At 44.4% G+C, this 7,623-nt stretch overlaps 1 pseudogene; it reads left to right on the forward strand.

Annotated features, from left to right (window-relative positions):
• The first annotated feature begins 271 nt into the window (after window positions 1-271).
• On the forward strand, window positions 272-1,004 carry LOC116868987 (annotated as a pseudogene).
• The last annotated feature ends 6,619 nt before the right edge of the window (window positions 1,005-7,623 follow it).

A 7,623-nucleotide genomic window follows, 5' to 3' on the forward strand; every position in this document is an offset into this window, starting at 1 on the left:
CTGGACAGAATAACCCATGCCCCTCACTACGACAACCTCAACTTGACCGACCCCCTGATATTCAGATCCCACCATATTAGATTCTATTGACAGCGTGATCCACAGGCTCCGACAAAAGTCAGGAGAGGACCTGGTACTTAGTAAATTGCCCTTGGATTCGGGCCAGGACTTTGGTAATAGGGATAATGTAGTAAATGAAAACAAAAAGTGGAGCTTAAAACTCAACTGCCCTCCCTCTTTTCTGGATAGAACCAAGGAGGATACGGAAAGAAAGAAAAAGAAGCTTCCGGCCGTGCCAGAAACCCTTACGAGAAAGCAAAGGAATTTCACAGAGTTGAAGAGCAAGCCTCTGAGAAAGATGTTTGCCCCAAAGATGCTTTGAAAGGCAAGGAGGAAGCTTACATGAAAAGCTAAGCATTACCACAGGAAATATAGGTAGATGTACAGAATGGAGCTTCAAATGGCAACGATGGCAAGAAAAGTTGGCAACCTCTACATACCTGCAAGAGACCACAGCAGCATTTGTCATCAGGATCAGAGCTATCAGGGGGGTGAGCCCAAAGGTTCAGAATGTGGGTGTTGCAACTTCTTTGCCTTGACCAGATCCTCATTGGCACCTTTGTTAAGCTCGACAAGGCCTCAGTTGACATGCTAAGGATTGTGGAACCATATGTAGCATGAGGGGGACCCAGACCTGAAGTTGGTGAATGAATTGATCTACAAGTGTGGTTCCGGCAAAATCAACAATGAAGCAAATTGCCCTGTCAGAGAACACATTGATTGCCCCGTCTCTTCGTAAATATGGCGTCATCTGCATAGAGGGTCTGATTCACGAGGTCTATTCTGTTGGAAAACGTTTCAAAGAAGCAAACAACTTCTTGTGGCCCTTCAAAAGATCTCCTCCATGAGGGGGTATGAAGAAAAAGACCACCCATCTTGTAGAAAGTGGAGATGCTGGCAACAGGGAGGACCAGATCAATAGGATTATGAGAAGGATGAACTAAGGTATCTACTGTGATTATTTTTTGTAATTTCATCATTTGATAATGACTACTTTCATACTGAAAACAACAACAACAACAATAACTCAAGTGCTCTTTTTTGGTCTGTTTCCTGAGCCAAAACTAGTCTGGGAATGAATGCCTAAACCCAGAGATGCCAATACTAGTACCCCTCAGTGGAAAGTGGGGGTGTCCATGTCCACACCGGTCCTTGACATTGAGCCCATGGGAGATAGCGAGAACAGGAGATGGAGACCTGGCATTGCTACAGGGAGCATGATTCCAGCTGGGAGATAATCAGGCAAAAGAGAAGCAACAGGACATCCTCCTGCTTGCTTCTCTGGGCTTCTGAGGCTCATGGGATTGTTTATGTGTGTGAAGGAAAAATGGAGGTGTCTACCTTTCTAGAGGTTCCTGCCCATTCTTCCCTGTCCTATCACCTTCCTGCATGTTCTCCAGTCCGGCTACTCTCTTTAGTCAAGAGAGCAGGAGGAGTGTTCCTCAACAACATTACTGCACATTTACCACCGGCAATCGCAGCTCTCTTCTGCTGGATAAAGTTTCTGACAAACTTTTTGAAGTTAATCCCTTCCCCAGGTCTGAAAAGAAGCCTCTTCTTAGTAATCAAGCAGGTGAAAGGATGAGACAATGACTCTTGCTCTCTGCCCCAGCCAGCTCCTGCCCTTCCCCCCCATGTGCACATTCTCTAGAAAGGAACCTCGGAGCACTAGAGCTTCCAATTGGGGTCTTGGCCTCTGTGCCAAGTGCCAAGCGATGTCTGGCAGTGCCCATTCTGATGCGTCCTGGCGGGCGAGCTGAGGCCCCCAATTCATCTCACATGAACCGTGAAATAGCCAGCAGATGGCCAGCCATCAGACGTGTGGTCACTACTGACCCAGCCTAGATTTGAACCTGTGACCCCTAAGTAAAAAGTTTTATGTTGCAATAACAATGCCTGAAGGGTCTAGGTGCTCTCCAAATCCCTACCTTTTAAGTTAGCACTTCGTAGTTAGTCACTGAGGAAGGAGAAGAAACGAAAGAAGAAATGAACTGAACACCTGCTGTCCTTAAGGAAAGGAGGAAAACTGGGGGAGGGGAAACTTGCTCTTACAGCCTCGGTGGGGGAAGCTGTTGCTTTTTAAAGCAGGGTGCCATTTGAGAAGTGACTGCCTCTTACCATCACTCTGCAGGGCTATTGGAAACACCTGCATTGGCCTTCTCTCTGCTTCGTTGGTTGTCTTCCTTTGCTTGCTTAAACAACTGGAGGTGTTTATACCTTCGTAACAAAATCACTTCCTTGAACAGGATCACGATAATGAAAGGAAATCCTCTTCTCCCCAAAACTCTCAGGAGCTTCATCCCCCTCCTTCATTAATTCAGTCTACCCAGCTCCAAGGTGGAGAATAAATACGATTGTGCCCATTTTGCAGATGGGGATGGTGGGAAGTTCAGAGGCTTAATGAAGTCTTTGTTACCCATGTGCTGAGAAATAGTCTCGGCCGTTGACAAACCAGAGAATGAAAGTGATTCATTCACAATGTCAGTTTGTTCCTCTGCAAATAAGGATAATAGAAATTTTGTGGGATGCGTGAAATCATGCATATCCAAGTCCGTGCTCAGTGTGCAGATCTGCCAGGCGGCTGCTCTGCACACCTCAACCAATATTTTGCCGCCGGTCATCTAAAACACAACATGAATGACGCCCCCTAGAGTTGCCCAATCAACAGCCATGCCAACCCCAGTGTGACTCACAATGCTTTCTCTGTAAGCATTAGCCATCGTTGTTAGTTTGGAAGATCTTCTTCTGACTGCAGCAGGGTAGGTGGCCCAGAACCGCCCTCTCTCCAGGCATATGCCACACGCAAAAAGAAATGTCAGTTTAAGGACATTGGGAAGTCACCAAGGCTGTGCGAAATCATGCTGTCGACATCCCAGAGAGGCAGGAAGACCATTGAAAGCTGCCTTCCCCCCTAGAACAGTGGTTCTCGAAGCGCGGGCATGGAGGGAGCTATGGCACAGGGGACCTTGTTAGCGCTACAAATAATCAGGTTCCACCCCAGATCTGCTGAATCTGAAACTTTGAGGTGAGACTTGGAAATCTTCCATAGCAAAGCCTCTCATTGATTCTGGTGGTCTGAGTGCAGCTGAAAGACTGAGAAGCACGGCAGGAATTTGGGGAGTCTCAAAGGCCTGGGGAGTTAAAACACTATTCTGAAGATAAAGACCAAACTCCTTGCTTAATGTGGCTTTTGAGGTTCTGCGTGATTTGGCCCCTACCTATCTCTCTAACCCCTTCTAAAATATCACTTTATTTCCTCCTCCTTAATCTGCTCTGGACTCTTTTAATTCCCTTGTACTTGCCATGTTCCTTCCTGTCACAGGGCCTTTGCATGTGCTGGGAATATTCTTTCTTTCTCCCTTCAACTAGTTAATACCAATTCATTCCTCTGATTATGAATTGTTTCCTAAGAGAGCTTTTGTCAATCTCCCCATCAAATCCCCTTATTATCAGTTTTCATGGAAGGTGACCTTCTGTCCCTCTCTTTTGTAGTACTCAGAATAATCTAATTTTATATTTGATTAGTTATTATGAGTCATGTCTATCTTTGCTGACCACTGTGTATTCAGCCCATGTCTACAGTGCATATTACACTCAAGACACAGTCAGTGAATAAATTAATAAATAAATAATTCATCAGAAAAAAGTAGTGCTGTTATTATTCCAAAAATGAGAAGACTGGATTTTCTGACACTCAAATAAGAAGCATCCCAGAAGAATTCCATACCCCGGGCTCTAAGTCAGCATTCCAGCTTACCAACTATAAACTCTTTTCCCTTCCTATATCTGAAACCAGTTGAGAAGCAGACACAAGAGAGAGACTGATGGAGATCAAAATATGAACTTAATTACTAATAAATCTGAATTGGAGAGCTGTGTTCAACTAATGGCCACAATTGAGTTTCCTAATACATCCCCTTGGATTTGAACTTGTCCTTTCAAACGGCTGATATCACCTATGCAGGGGCAGATCAAGACCCGTGACACTTACTGCATTACTGCATGGATTAGCAGAGGTGTTTACATCCAGAGGTCAAGCAGCTCCACCAGTGCCTGGAAAGCCAGGGAGAGGCTGGCTGGAGTAGGCCCGGAAACTTCTTCCGAACTTTCTTACACAGTAACTCACTATTCTCATGGGAAAGAATGAGTAAAGGGGAAAGAGAGCCAGGAATACTGCTTTGGAGGAAGCTTTCTCAAGGAAACGTGAAGACAAAAGAGTGGAGATAAATATCAGTGGGACCTTACTCACAGCTAAAAACTTGGTTATTTTAAAAAGTGAGTGCAAGGGGCGCCTGGGTGGCTCAGTGGGTTAAGCCACTGCCTTCGGCTCAGGTCATGATCTCAGGGTCCTGGGATCGAGTCCCGCATCGAGCTCTCTGCTCAGCAGGGAGCCTGCTTCCCTCTCTCTCTCTCTCTGCCTGCCTCTCCGTCTACTTGTGATCTCTCTCTGTCAAATAAATAAATAAAAAATCTTAAAAAAAAAAAAAAAAAAAAAAGTGAGTGCAAGTACATGGTTTCCTTGTTAGTGGGATTAATGAATCCCGTCTACTGTTTCCTTCATTTTCCCTTCCGCAGAAGTCGTGTTATTGAATTGATTGTTATGGCTATGAATTCACACTTTAACATTTGTCATTGAAAGAGTTTATCTCTCTTATAAATGCAATCTACCTCGCTACGCGGGCACACAATGCTATCTCCTGAAGATTTCCTTTTTTATGAAATATCACAACATCTTCTCCCATACTGGTTGAAAGCATTTGATTAAACTCACGCATTTTAGGGCTCTGGAAGTACGAATATAGTTGAACAAGTTGGGGATGATTTCAGCTGCAAGTAATAGAATAGCCAAAGAACAGTGGCTTAAGTATTAAAGACGTGTGATTATCTCACATTCAGGAAGCTGAGTGATAGTTGCCGGTTGACATAGTGATTCAGCAAAGGCACCAAGTCCCCAGCTTCTTCTTGTCCTTCTGTTTACTATATTCAGTTATGTTGACTTTTCATTCTCTTGTTGTCTCATGGTTGCAAAATGTTCAATATGGGCCTCGTACATCCTAATGATATTTAAAGCAAGAAGAAGTGAAAGGTGTAGTATCCCTGAGCTTTCTTTTCAAACACTGTGCTTTTTATGGGGAAACAAAACACTTCTCAAAGATGTCTCACGTACTTGGCAGTAGAGTGTCACATAGCCACTCCCAGCTGTAGTGGAAGCTGAGCCATGAATGTCCTGATTTGCTTTTATTTAAGATTGAACCATTACAGCTGGTCACAATAGTGTGCTGAATAAAATAGAGATCTTGTTGGTAAGGAAGAAGGGAAACATTGGAAGGGCAACTAACTAACACGGCCTACCGTAAATATGTCTGACCCAAACCCATCCCAGAAGTTGTTCATTACGCTGTAACAAGCATCATCGATCTACTGAGGGCAATAAATAGGGAGAAGGTAGAGTCAGGTCCTGGAGCCATAAGTAATAGCTCATCTAGCATTTGTTCAATCTTCACAAGTTGTGAAAATGTCTCAGGATAATAAGGAAGACAGAATATCCAGTAGTGGGAAGAGAGATTGCTGAGGAAGGCAAGTCTGGCTAGAGGAGTCTACATGGTTGAAGAGGGCCTTTGGCAATAGGGTGACTGGGATGAGCTAGAGAGGCAGAGTGAAGAACTCCAAGTGGAGAGTGGAGAGGAGGTAGGACGGTTCAAGGAGCTGCCTCATGGGGGACATGAGTTCTCATTGGGGAATGAAGAGGGAGAGAGGGACACTGGGGACCTGAGGGTGAAGGCCGGACATACTGGAGTCCATTCATGGGGTAGAAAGGAACCACACAGTTTCATGAGCAGAGCAATGATGTGATGAAAGCAGTATTTCAGAAAGATTAATTTGGTGGTAGGGAACAGAATGGATCAGAGGGATCAGAGGAGGAGAGAAAAGTCGGGAAGCTATTGCAATGTCCACAAAGTGATGGGGACCTCAGTGAAAGCATTATTACTGACAATAAAAATGTAGCACAAAGTATGGGTCTATAAGACATTTTAACCTCATTTCAGGATATCCCCTAATAGAAAAAAATAGACACAACAATGAAAAACATAGACCCTCATAAAGTGGTAGTAGCCAAATGTTGAATTGCCACATTCCCCATTTCAATTGCTCATTTGGAAAAAAAAATTAATTTTAAATAATGAAGGGAACTATCAGGGGGTTCCACCAAAAGTAATTTTTTGAATCTCAAATTATCGCTCTTCCAGTTAGTTACTCATGGCCTGGTTTCACAGAAACAGGCCGCAGGCATTACAGGAAATAAAGTTTTATTATAGCAAGACCTCTCTAATTCTGCCACTCAAAGGGCAACTGTATCCCCCACACAAGAGGAGGCATTTTGCACAGGGAGGTGGGAAGCAGACAAAGGCCTCACATGGGTGGCCTGCATGGATTTGGTGAAGAATCAAAGCTCACGCGGAAGCTGAGAAAGCATAGCCCTTTTGACCAAAGATTCCAAGGGCGGTAAAGGCCCAAGCATGCACAGCAGAATCTCCACTCCTGGAAAGCCAACTGCCTGCCCAGCACGGTTAGCGGGATATTTTGTTATTTGCAGCCAAATGCATTCCCAATGAGAGAGAGGCTCTCCTCTCCTCGTTCCACTGAATTCACACCACAGCTCCTGGGGCCTAGAGCAGAGGACAGCCCCCAGAGCTAGGTTGGGTAAGTACATGAAGGAATCAGTGACAGACATCTTTATTGTCTTCCATTACGGGTAGCTAGAAGTCTGCATACTCTGGAACCAGATCACTGTGTTCAGGCTGTCACTCTGCCGCTCGACCCCTCAAGGCCTGAAGCTTCTTTTTGCCAGTTTTCCCATCTGTAAAATTATAATAGCTCATACTCTGTAGATATCTTTCAAGGACTCAATGAGATCATGACTGTAAAGTGCTTTGCTCAATGCCTGGGACAGGGTTAGCACCCAATAAATGTTGGCCCTGTATTTTTTACAGATGAGGAAACAGTCATCCAAAAAGCCTAGAGAATTGGCCCAAGGTCTTGCAGATAAATGCTGAGCATGCTTCTTTTCACGGACACATCTTTTCTAAGCAGTATGTCAACAAGTCAGCAAATATTTATGAAGTGACCATGAAGAACAGAGTTCTGAACTAAACATTCAGAATTTATGCTCAAGGATGGGTCTGGTTCCTACTTTCGTGGAATTTACTATCTGACAAGGATGTTTAGTTTCTCATGGTCAGCCCGGCTTCACACGAGGCTGGCCTTAGAGATAAAAGAGAAAAGAAGCCTCCACTGTACTTTCTGAAGGGTCTAGGAAGGTCACCGTAACAACATCCATCAACTGACATTGAGGATAAACTCGACACAACAGCTTTGTATTGGCCGGTTTTGACTTTCTAGAGAGTGGATTCACCAAATCAACCCCTCTCTCCCCTTCTTCCTTTGCGATTCCTCTGCAGATAAAATAGTTTCCCTGAGACCTTTAATGGATGCCTGAAATGTCTCCAGCCAGGGCTAGTCCCTAGAGTGTAGCATTCCTCCTTACCTAGTAATCTTTGAAAT

The sequence above is a fragment of the Lontra canadensis genome, unplaced genomic scaffold (assembly GCF_010015895.1).
Source record: "Lontra canadensis isolate GAN:19392208 unplaced genomic scaffold, GSC_riverotter_1.0 scaffold17, whole genome shotgun sequence".
Classification (NCBI taxonomy): domain Eukaryota; kingdom Metazoa; phylum Chordata; class Mammalia; order Carnivora; family Mustelidae; genus Lontra; species Lontra canadensis.